This window comes from Ammospiza caudacuta, chromosome 14, assembly GCF_027887145.1.
Source record: "Ammospiza caudacuta isolate bAmmCau1 chromosome 14, bAmmCau1.pri, whole genome shotgun sequence".
Taxonomy (NCBI): domain Eukaryota; kingdom Metazoa; phylum Chordata; class Aves; order Passeriformes; family Passerellidae; genus Ammospiza; species Ammospiza caudacuta.
The window spans coordinates 13,223,538-13,235,894 of NC_080606.1; the positions used below are offsets into that span (position 1 = coordinate 13,223,538).

Below are 12,357 nucleotides of genomic sequence, written 5' to 3' on the forward strand. Positions count from 1 at the left end.
GCTTCTTCTCCAGCTGGGCTGAGACAGGGCACAGGGAGGTCTTTGGGCAGCAGAAATTGAATCAACTCAGCGAAGTCACAGCAGCAACTCCATCAGCTCTCATATGGCTCGGGACCACCTTGCACTGCCTGCAGCACCTTCCAGCCCAACTCCCAAGAAAAGGTTCCTGAACAGATTTATCATAAACCAGTGTTCTCTGCAGTCCAGAAAAATAAAACATGAACCATATTCTGGCTTCATGTTCACAGAGACTCCACACAGGAGCAGAGCTGGTTTCTTCTTACCATCCTATCAATCACATTCCTTCCTGCAAGATTTGTTTCCAAGCAAACAGAAACACTGATAACCTTCCTGCTAATGACCTGACCCTGCTCATCTTCACTTCAAACAAGTCCTACACTATTTCTCTTAGCCCTCACCAACATACCTTCATTTCAGAAGAAGCCATCCATATTCCCCAGTCTCAGAATAACTCTCCTTCAAACAAGTTTCAATAAAAGGTTTCCTCCCAGCTCCACTATCATGTGAGAACACAAGTATCCAAATATTTTGGCTGTTGGAATTATATAATGATAGCCTAGCTCATTGCTTCATCTTGTATCAAACTTAGTGAGGCTTCCAGGCATTTACATCGCCAGCAGAACTTCCTTTACTGTAAAATCCTTTTTATTGACAATTCAATCATGTCGGGTTTGGAACAGCAGACGCACTGATTTGATCAGCTATCATTGGATTTACAATATATAAATGACAGCATCATATCTGCCCCACGTTGCAAGCAGCTGCCTTTTATCGATTTATATTCTACTAGCAAGGAAGAAAAATTGCAGCACAATGTAGTGGTATAGTCTCAGATCAATACCAATTTTTTTCTTAATGACACGAAGGCCAAGATAAGGACAGCATAAGTCAAAGGCAGACAGATCAAATTTGCCCGATATCCCTTTCAATTACTGTGGAAGACAGGCAGGGATGTGTAACATTAAAGCTGAGGGGAACATTATCAAAACGTTTTAAAATTACAAGAGCCTTACAAGGCTGCCTGAAGTCCCCACAGTCCCTGGGAACCACGATGGAGAACCTTGGGCTGCCCAGCTCCATCAGCCCCACGTGGAGCCTGAAGGCTGAGGCTTCTCTGGAGAATGAGAGCAGCTCTGGCTCTGCAAGGAAAGGAACTCTGCTCTGGTACTGAGAGTCAGTAACAGTTGTGGTTCCTGATATCTGCTCCATGGGCACAGCTCTGGCAGTGCCCAGAGCACCAGGGTGCTGCCATGGGGGCCCTGGTGTGCTGGGTGCCACTAACACATCACCAAAGAACAGGGCGAAAAAGGCAGAAAATGGCATTGGTGTACTCTCCTGGCCCCTCTCCTCTGGGTATCCCAGTGATGGTCCTCAGTGCCACCTCCCCACCCCTCAGCAAGTGCTGCCCCTGGCATCACTCCCGGGTGACTGAGGAGGAGGGAGTGCAGGATTAGATCCCGTCCCACACTCTGTCCCAGCCAGCCTGGTCCCACCACCCCTGCTGGGTCACAGCCTGGCAGCAGCAGGACCCAGCTGAGCATGTGCTCCTCTTCCCAGCACCCAGCACAGCCCAGGCAGGCTCCACATGGTCCAGGCACACTTCCAGCTGCTGCTGGAGCACCAGCACAGGCTTCAGGGTTGGCGCTCTTTGAGATAATGCATCCTTCTCTAAGAGTCCAACTCATCAATAATAGAAAGCTCCTAATTATTCTTCTAGTGCCAGTATTTCATAAATCCAGTTGTTGCTTAATGAGAAGTTATGAGCAAGCACTTTCTTCATTAACTCTTCTTCAAGACACAGAAACTTCCCAACCTAAACCCTCCACGCTCAGGCAGCTTAAATTCCCATTTTTAATTGGCAGCTGGAAAGCAGCGCTGTCATGATTTATACCTCTTCTGTACTCCAAGTTTTAATAATTACAAGTTCTGCATGGCTTGTGATTAATGTATTTACACTGTATGAATTACAAACCCAAACACGTTTGGAAATGAAAATTCATGTGCTGGCTCAAACACAGGCAATGTGACAGTGACGAAGTCAAATGGGCCCAAGGCTGTGGCTGAAACAGCAGAGCCCAGGATCAGCCCTGACAACTAGTTTGGGAGATTTTTAAAGGAAAAAAAAAAGGCAGTTAAAAGTTTTTTCCCTCCTCACCTCCTTTCTGGAGGCAGAAAAGGGCAGAAGCACTTAGATAATTATTAATTTATATGACCTTGCTGTGTGTGCATTCCTCAGCTCTTTAAAATGCATTTAGAGCAGTCGGTGTAAGAAGCCATTGAGCCAAGGCACAGGCACACTGTTTGAGAGGTGACACAAATGTAAAAGGTGGGAGGAAATCAAACTCTTCCCTCTGATTATCCCCACAAAATGAAACCACCCTCACCCAAGTACAGCATTTTTTGGTCACAGTGACCTCACACACAGGGCTGACTATTGATGCCCGATGGGTGGGAAGAATGATGCCCACAACTCCATGATATCAGAAGGCTAATTAATTATTTTATTATACTATAACTATATTACACTAACAAGAACTATCACTAACTAACTAGAAAAACCTGTGACTCTGCCGGAGAGTCCCAACAAACACACGTGGATCCAACTGGTCAATGAATCCAAAACACCATCACCAGAACCCAATCAAGAAATCACCTCAGGTAAACAATCTCCAGAACACATTCCACATGGGAAACAAACACAGAAGCAGCAAATGAGATAAGAATTGTTATGATCATTCTCTTCTCTGCTTCTCTCACAGCCTTTCTCAGGAGAGAGCTGAATCTCTCTCTGTTCACAGGCCATGTGAATACCTCAGCTGACCAGTCCAGGAAGGCAGCACCAGCTGCTGGCCACAGTGACCACCTGGGTGACATGGCCAGGATGCCCTGAGGGGTCAGGGCCACTCAAGCAGCAGAGTCCCCTCGGGCACAAAGGATCTGGTGTTCCCACCACACCAAATCCCCACCAAGCACAGCAGCTCAGAGCCAGCATTTCACAGCTCAGCGTGGTGATCACTGCTCTCTGCCCCTTGTGCTGTCTCAATGCCACTGCCTGCACCACCAAGGCTTCCAAAGACACACAGGAAACAGGCTCAGGAGGCACCAACATTCCTCCCCAAAATCCCAGAATCAGGTCCCTAAGTTCTTGTGGCAGGTGTACCTAAGCCACTCAAGTAGTGACCAACTGTACTCGAGATATTAAATATGTATTCACATCTTTTTCAGAGCTTTAATCTGCTTATCTGGTCTATAAAATAAGGCTCATTGGAATATATTATTTGTCTCAATTTAATAAATCTCCACGGCCATTTCACACCTTGAGTAGATGTGACCCAGCCTCAGCACTCACCATCTGCCCACCTGGAGACCACAGAGCCCCATTTCCAACTTCTTTTTCAGACAACAATTTCACATTTGGGAGTTTTCACTCATTCTGGGAGGTTTTTCCTCCCCTGCATTTCAAGATCATTTCAATCCATCCTATAAATCAGCCTGTCCTTTTAGTGCAGTTATTCTGAAAAAAATGTCATGTAGCTGTGAAACTTTTCACTCAACAGTGGCCATGCTCCAAAAGCAACCGAAAAAATGTTACTTCCACTCTGAAAAACAAACATTGATTTTTAATTGCCTAAAAGGATGAGACAATTTCCAATTCTGTTGAGAGATTACTTCTTTGGAATAAATATTTATTGATACCTACATCTCACCTACTTAGTCATTTACTTTCTTAAAAATATGCACATTTTAAAATGGGTTTACTTTTTCTGCCATCATAAAAAATGCAGGCTGCATTTCTCATTCATGAGGGTTTCATTTTTAATCTGCCACCTCAGACAGGTTCAGGCTGCATTTGTGGCGAGGACAGGCATGAGAAAAATAAAATTTTACTTTTAGAAGAAAGAACTGAAAAAAGCTGAAATAAACTCTCAATCTCCCCACTGTGTTTGCCTCAGAGAATCCCACAAGTCCTTGTGGCAGCAGATGCAATTTGATGCTCATACAGGGTCCTTGAGTCACATTGTTCCCAGAGCACATTAACTTGACATTTAGAGATACTGGTTTTTAGAGCCATTTGAACATTAAGTTCCTGACTATTTCTGGTCTTCAGGGCAGTAAGAGTAGCAAGGGTGGTAATTAATTTCTCCCCCATTAGAGGCAAAAAAAAAAAAAAAATCAACCTCAAATAAAAGCTTTCCTGGAAAATGACAAAACACGTCCCACATCAGCAGTGGAGACACAGAGCAAGGGCCACCACAGTGCCAGCTGCATCAAACAGGCTGGAGGGAGCCTGCCCCAGGTTTTTGGGGGCACCTTTCATGCAGAGCATACTGGTTTGGGCTCCACTGCTTGCAAACTCAATGCAGCTTGTGGTTAAAGCTCTGCTGAGCAGCACAAGAACCAGAAACACAACACCAGGCATCTCATCAGGGCTCTGTCATCACTGCCTGGACAAGGAAGGAACCAGTCCAGCACCATGGAAGGCTTTAGTGACATGCTTGAGCCCATTATTCTTAAAGGGTTTGTCCATTTTCCAGAACTGCTGTCCCCTAACACCAAGAAAACAAGTTCTGCCCCATTTACTACACTCAAGAGGGCAGTCAAGCATGTGCTGTGCCAGCTGAGGGCAAAGTGATGCCGCCCATGGAAGGCTGGGAGAGAATTCACTCGTGCACAGAGCAGTTAATTCCCACAGGACTGCACTGCAGGAAGGGCTGATGCCTTATTAAAAGCTTTCACAGGATTTCTGGATTCTTGCTTTCCTCCCCAGGCACCCCATACCAAAGCATTACAGATTAAAGTTACAGCTAAAAGAATTTATTAAAGAATAAAATAGCATTAAAACAACTAAGAGCATATTGCAAGAGTGCTGGCTGCCTGATGGTGATATAAAAATCCCTTGGTGTGGAAGGCACAAAGTGCAGGTTGGGACAGCTGCCTAGGGCTGAGCCGAGTCTCAGACACATCCTCAATATCACTGCCAGAGTTCAGCCCATTAAACCCAGAGCTGAGTTCCAACCCAGGCAGCCACCACGTCCATCACAGGGCACCTGTGACTGCCAGCATCAGCCCAGGAGAGGCCACAAATCCTCCTCACTGACTCATGCAGGAAGATCTGCTTGGTGCTGCCCAGCTGCATCCTCATCCTCTCCACATCCTGCTACCCCCATGCTGGTAAAACAAAGTCCACCTGCCCAAGATCACCCACCTTTCTGCCCATCTCTGTTTCTGTACCTCTCACAAAAGCTCAATTCCGAAGCAATGCAGAAGACTCTGCCATGAGGAATAAGAAGAGTGTCTTTTATGCTCTAGCAAAAAAAAAAAAAAGAGGAAAAGAAGTCTGGCTCCTGTGTGGACACACGTTTCAGGCAGCACTTGTCCAGTTGGTTTTCACTGCTTCAGTGTCAGGACTCTGAACAGGACAGTGACCCCACAGTACAGGTGGCAATTGCAGATCTATTGCATTGGAAAATAAATGTTTTGCAGTCTTGCAGGAGAGATGCCAGGGTGATTTTATCCAAGAGTGCTCAGGGCTAATGAGCTGCTAAGAGGAATGCTGGAAACCTGCCTCGGTAAGAATCTCTTCCTGAGCTCTCCACAAGGAGTTCATGGATCAGAGGGATCCTCAGTGTTGCTGTACCAAGAGGTCTTTAATGCCCTTCTGGCTGCAAAAGGGACCTTCAAGCAGATAAGGCAACACCTCACATCCAGCATTTAACTGCTGTGGGGATGTGTCAGCCATCCCAGCTGTGTCCCAAACCCTCCATCCTGCAGCTGGTAAGAGCAAGAGAAATGGGGCACAGCATCAGAGCAGCCCCCACAAGGGATTGAACAGACAGACGTAAAGCCACAGGCCAGCAATTACTAGCCAGTTCTTTCTAACACTGAGACAATTCAAAAAAGTATTTTAATTTCTGAACTGTTGTGCTGTAGAGCACATCTGTTCCTCTGCAGTACCCACATTCTGTCCCCTGGGACCCCCTCAGGCTAGCAAAGCACCAGAACAAGAACCACCAAGGTGCCTTCAACAAAGAGGTGAGGACAAGAGAAGAGCAAGAGAGCAATGGGTGGGTACAGGGCAGAGGAGAGCAAGGGGAAGGACCAGCAGCAGGAACTCTGACCAGTGACTGCAACTCATAATTCTTTCCTCTGCTTTGAGAAAGACCTGTACTTTTAAAGAGAAACCTTTACATGAGGGTTACTAATTTCTGGCTTGTAGTCCCAACTGACAACAGAGCCCAAAAACCCAACACAGCAACAGGCACATGCTCTAATGAGTCACCTGGCCCTGCATGGGGAGAGGAAATGTCCTCCCTTTGCATCCTTTGCAGAATGAGGTATGAGCAGCCTTCGCTCCTATCTGCACACACCACTCTGCTCACAGCTAATTTAATAGCACAATTCCTAATTCAGCAACACACATGAAGAGTGAAACAGATCCTGTGTGCAGAAAAGTGGTATTTACTGATGGAGATCATTTTTGCAGCTGATGGACTAGAACTGTTCCCACTGTGTGCTCTAATGCTGTACTACTGACAGAGCAGGCATTTTCCTGCTTTTCCTGTATTTCCTCTAAATCCCAAGCAGATGGGTTTGTTGGACAGTTAGTCACCCAAATCTGCCACACTGGAAGCAACAAGAATTTCAATCCAACCCAGCAATCCACCTTGTCCTTTACAAGGCTCCTTTCAACAGACCCCCAGGATCCACCCCTAACGCTGACAGGAGAGGAAGGCAAGACAGAAGAGCTGTCATAGCTATCCATGGGGAAGAGTTATGCAGAAAGACAACATGCCTTCTTCACTTAAAAAAAAAAAAAAAAAATGCACAAACCAGCAGTAAGCTCATTCACTCCAATAAACCCCACGTGCTGAGTTTTCATCAGTACCTGTGAGTTCCCATGGACAGGAAAATACCTCTCCAAGGTATTTTCACACTTCAGATTTGTTTTCCTTTTAGGAAACAAGTGATTTAGGGCTAAAGCAGACATTTGGCTGCCAGCACTGCTTCTGTGTTCTCCTTTATCAGATTCAGACACGTTTTTTTCTCGCTGAGCTAAACGATAAACAGAATATCTGTGATTGCCAATATCCCATCAACTGGTACAAACACCCAGCAGCACCTTCCAAAGGAATATGCTAATATCTGTCACTCAGCTGAGAAGGAAAAGGATCTAAAATGTTATTAAGGAAGAAGAGCCCTGGCTCTTTGGAGGGGGGCTGAAGCTGATGACTGACAAACAGCCGGCCACAGAAACACGTCCAACTTATCAAGACTAAATGTGTAATTGCACACACATGATGCCACATATGGGGCATCCCAGCACAGCAAGCCATCTGCAGGAAGGGAATATTTTAAAGTCACTCAGGAAAGAAAAAAAAAGCAGGGAGAAGCATTTTATAATCTCCTCTCTCTAATTTTGATCTCTTGCATCAATTTTTACCAACGGTCCCAAGAGGGATGACATGTGCTCTCTGGTTTGAAAAGCTTTAAAGCTTTCTTCATCTTATCTTACTGAAATAAGGGGTTTGGTTTTTTTAAATGGGAACTGTGATTTTGGACCAACACAGCCTCATAGCCACTGAGCAGCACAGGGCACAAGACAGAAGATGCCAAGCAAAGTATAAGCAACAACTTTGAGACAAATATTCTATTTTAAGCTCATGATTAGTGGGTCAAGTTCTCCCTTCTCAATAGCTATTATTCAAACAAGTCCCATACACATAATTCTGTAATGCAAAAAAAAAAAAGGGAGGAAGAGGATGCTGCTGATTTAGCTGGCATCTGGCTTCATCTGGTTCAGTGTGCTGCCTGGTCTGTGAATAGCTGCAGCCCAAATTACAGGCTACACTCTGCTGTCTTACACCAGCCACATGAACATCAGCATAAGTGGTATTTTGGGTATAAAACCAGGCAAAGCTCGATGCAAGATTCTCAAGAATACCACTTTAAAGTAACTTTCCCTTCTTACTCTTTCTGCTCTGACCAATCTCAATGCTCCAGAGAGATCCAATTCCATTTCATACCCGCTAGTCAAAAAAAAAAATTTCAAACAGACTTGAGCTAAACCACTGTAATTAAGGAGCCTGCTCAGGAAGCACGAATTCAGCAGCAGAAGCAGCAAAGCGAGTGCCTGCAGACCCTGTTAAAATTAGAAATGGCTATCCAGAGAGAAAATGCTGCCCAGAACTGCTGATTCCTTCCCCCACCTCACCAGCCCCACCAACCCTGGCAGGCTGTGCTATTGGGATTTGCCTATTATTTTTTACTTTTTTTTTTATGTGATACCTCAGTCAAAATGTAACTACAGTGAGTCCATTCAGCCTGTGAAGTGCAAACATCTGTCAAAGTGACAGCAGAAGCAGCACAATCCTCTTCAGCCTGGATAAACCGAGTTAGAAAGCACGTGGCTCCCTGGCTCTGCTGAGGCAGAGCTCCTGCACAGCAAGGCTGGAGCCAGAGGGCAGGAGGAGAGGCTGCAGTGTCCCCAGGAGCTGCCACAGCACTGGGAAGGGCACACAGTGACACACATCGCGCCATCCCTCCGCTCTCCAGGTGCCATCACATCCCATGCACACAGGGGAATTTGGCAGCAGGCTCAGGAAGCTGCAAGGGAGAGTCTGGGGTCCTCCTCAGAGCCCCCCACCGGCACTCCTGGAGCCCCTGGCCAGCAGCACACACTGGGGATGATGCTCCTCCAGGCAGGCTGGAATCCTGCTCAGCAGGGATGAGATGAAGGTCAATGGAGCAGCAGGGAAAGCAGAGCCAGGTTTGGGACAGGCACACTGCTCTGCAGCAGAGGGTTTGCGGTCACCAAAGCCTGTGCTCACTCTGGGCCCACCCAAAGCAATAAAAAGAAGTCATTAGGCTAAAAATCGAGGGCATTTAATACAAACAAGGCAGATTCATTTAATTTATCTCCTGACAGACTCTAAAGCAAGACCAGGCTGGGTTTTCAAGCCTCTTCCTGCAGTTACCCAGGCTCAGCTTTGTTTGGGGGGAAAAAAATTTAAAAAGCAAACTCTCATCCTTGGCTAATTGTATAAAACCAGGAGCAGCAAACTTTCCCTTAACAGCATAATAAGTGCTGTAGGAAAGCTATCACTCCTGTTAACCAATAAACTCTTAAGTGTCCAAATGGAATTAAACAATCTCTCCAAAAACTAAATTCACAACAGCATGTGACTTCATGAATGGTTCACTAATTTCAGGAGAAATGCTCAAATTTCTGTGCAACTGCAGGTGGAAAGAGCTCCTGCACTGTTAGGAGGCCTTTGGGACTTGGTGTGCAATCTGCATTTTAAGGCATGGGAATGACAAGCTTTGTTAAACCCTGACCTTGACAGCCGTTGTGTGTTCATAGGGGATTTTATCTCAAATGTCATTTAATGCTCTGTAATTACCACAGCATTCAACAGCACCTAACTACTTGGTGTGTTTATTTGCAGCCTTTGTGTTAGAGATCATAAATTTTTGGGGTCTTAATCCTTCAATATGGATAAAGAACAACCAGACCTTCATCTACCTGCAAACCAAGATAAAAGAGGCGGGGACAGAAATACCAGCAACCAAACTCTCAGACCACTAAGAATAGGCATTACATTATTAATAGAATTTCATTCATATACTGGTCTATATCCCTTAACTTAATGCTTTTCTTTTCATTGCAGGAAATAATAATGAAAACTCACAACGGTGTGTAACCAACTCACTGGAGTGCCAAACTGCCCCTGAACACACAGTGCCTGGATCTGTGGGTGGGGATGATAAATGTTACCTTCCTGTGCCTCCAGGAATTCTGTCCAGCTCCTCCTCTCCCCACACCAACACTCAGGAACGTGGATGGATGTGCTGATGGCAGCTGCAATGGAGACACTGAACACACAGATTCTGGGAGCTGGGAGCCAGGGCCCCGGGCAGCCTCGCCTGCCTCCACCCAGCAGCAGCAATTGTTTCCCAGAATTGGGTTTCAGGGATATTTATGGGTGGAGTCACCTCCCCAGCCCACTGGAGGCTGTGGGACAGCCTTGGGGACAATGGGATCACACAGGGCTGGGTGCCAGCTTTGCTGCTCCATGCTGGGGCAGCACATGGACAGGTGTGGGACACCTGCCTGAGCAAGAGGACAGAATCACAGTGTAATTTTAGTTGGAAAATAACTTTAGGTTGAGTTTATCTGCTAACCCAACAAAAGAGACATCTCTTAACATAAATCCTGCAGCACAACTGAAAGAGACAAATGGAGTTGGTGTTGACTGCTATGTCAGTTTTCCCCAGCAAAGCACAGCTATGCATGAAATACATGAAATACAATTCATTACACGGATTCTGAGCTATGCCAGGAGGCAAGCACGAGTCCAGGTTTTACTCCTGGCTGTCACTGAATTCCCTACAGTGACAAGCCAAGCCAGAGCCACAGTCCTGACACAGCAGCAGCCTTGGGCTGGGAGCAGACAGGATCTCAGACCAAGCCTGAGACCAAGACAAGCACTGGGAGGCTCAGGGGTTTTGTCACTGTTATGTATCCTGGGCTAAAAAGGGAGACAAATATGAACACCAATATATTTTCATCATGAATTAAACAGAGGAGATGTGTGCTCTTCAGAAGGGAGTGCTACAGGAAAGTAAATAATGAGGCATGGAGCCAGAAACAGGCTCAGATCAAAGAGAGGTTTACAGACAAAGCAGACAGGTCTGTGCAGATAAGTGCAGAGTAATGACGACTTTGATGAGTCTTTATCACACAGGCCTCTGTGTCAATGACTGCAAGGAGCAACAAACACGAGAAGAAGGCTCTGCTGACACTTGTGTACATCATTCATGAAGAATGAGGAACTGAAAACACAAACATCCCAGTGCTGAGAACAAACACAAGGAGGCTGGGTTTGAGGGAACTCCAGGCAGTCCTGAGGTAGAAGACACACTCCACAAAGCAGACAACATTCAAAATGTTCACACCTCACCTCAAATATCAAACACTTCTGCATTAGAACCATGCCTGTTGGAGGCATTGCTCACTGGAGGATGGTGTCAGAGACAGAGATTCATCATATTTAACGATGCCAGGACCGAGCTTAATATTTCACAGTTATGTGCAGGTGGACATTACTATACCCCATGAGCTCTGTGAGGCCTAAATAATTTTTGTTAACTCGTGTATTCTGCATGTGCCATCAGGTGATCATTTCAAGCTGGTTCTATTGGTTTAACTGGTGCCCCCTGTAAACTTAGTGACCCAAGCTAATTCAATATGCTGAAGAGAAAAATACATGCCCATGAACAGCACCAGGTAAATCAACAGCAAATCACCTCTTCATATCAACCCTGCAACTCCTGTGTGTGAATCAGAATTTAGGGACAAGGCATCTTTGAAAACAGCAACACACCAAGGCAGAGAAACAGCAGGACTAATAAACAGAGAGACCATGAGCAGGGAAAGGGAGCCAAATGCAGGCAAAGCTCACTGGGCTGGGAGATGGCAGCCCCTGGGCTGGGGCAGTGCCCCGAGCTGCAGAGGAACTTAGAAACTGCAACCCCTGCCCAGATGAGCTCCAGACATCCTTAACAGCTTAAATTATTCAGGGAACAGACTGCAGAGGTCAGGCCTAGCCAGCAGGTTCCCAATGGGCAGATTTTTTTTCCTTCTACACCTCTGTTAAAAGCCCAGCGAGGCCCAGAGCACTCAGTAACTCTGTACTCCTGCAGCGACTCAGCAAACTGAATTTCTTGCACTGAGTCCCACATTTGACATTGTATATTCACCACATGAACGTTTCAGTCTCTCCCACCACTGACTCATAAAGCCCAGTCCGAGTTGGGCCACTTTGAATCACAGGTTTCATTTGTATGTGCAAACATGAAAGAGAGGCCTGCCAAGGCACAGTCACCCCTGAGACCAAGCACAGCCCTTCCCAGCATCCCACAGCATTCCCTTTTCTTCACACTAAAAATCCCAAAAAATAACACACACACAGCACCTGGGCAGCAAATCTATGCCAAGTGACAATGCAGTGGTTTTAGTTTCACAGCTCCTTCAGAAGCACACCCAGGATGGGGGCTGCATATTAAAATGGCTTTAGACAGAACAAACCCAGGGACATTTCTGCAGCCTGGCCATTATTTACAGATAAACAGAGGCAGCAAGGCTGACCCATTCCCATGGGAGGGGACCCCAGAGCAGGGTCTGGTGAAGGACACAGGGCTGGCACAGCATCCCCAGTGCCACTGGGCTGGCAGGGATGGGGGACAGCACAAAAGCTGAGGGTCACTACCCTCTGCATTGAAAAGGCCATCCTTAGTTAACAGCATTAAAGGAAGGAAAGAAAGCAGACTGGGCAT

General features: G+C 46.2%; 1 protein-coding gene across 1 annotated transcript in view; it reads right to left on the reverse strand.

Moving 5' to 3' along the window:
• The window catches only part of GPC3 (glypican 3), a 138,134-nt gene that overhangs the window by 89,723 nt on the left and 36,054 nt on the right, over positions 1–12,357 (reverse strand). The gene's annotated exons all lie outside the window — the stretch shown is intronic.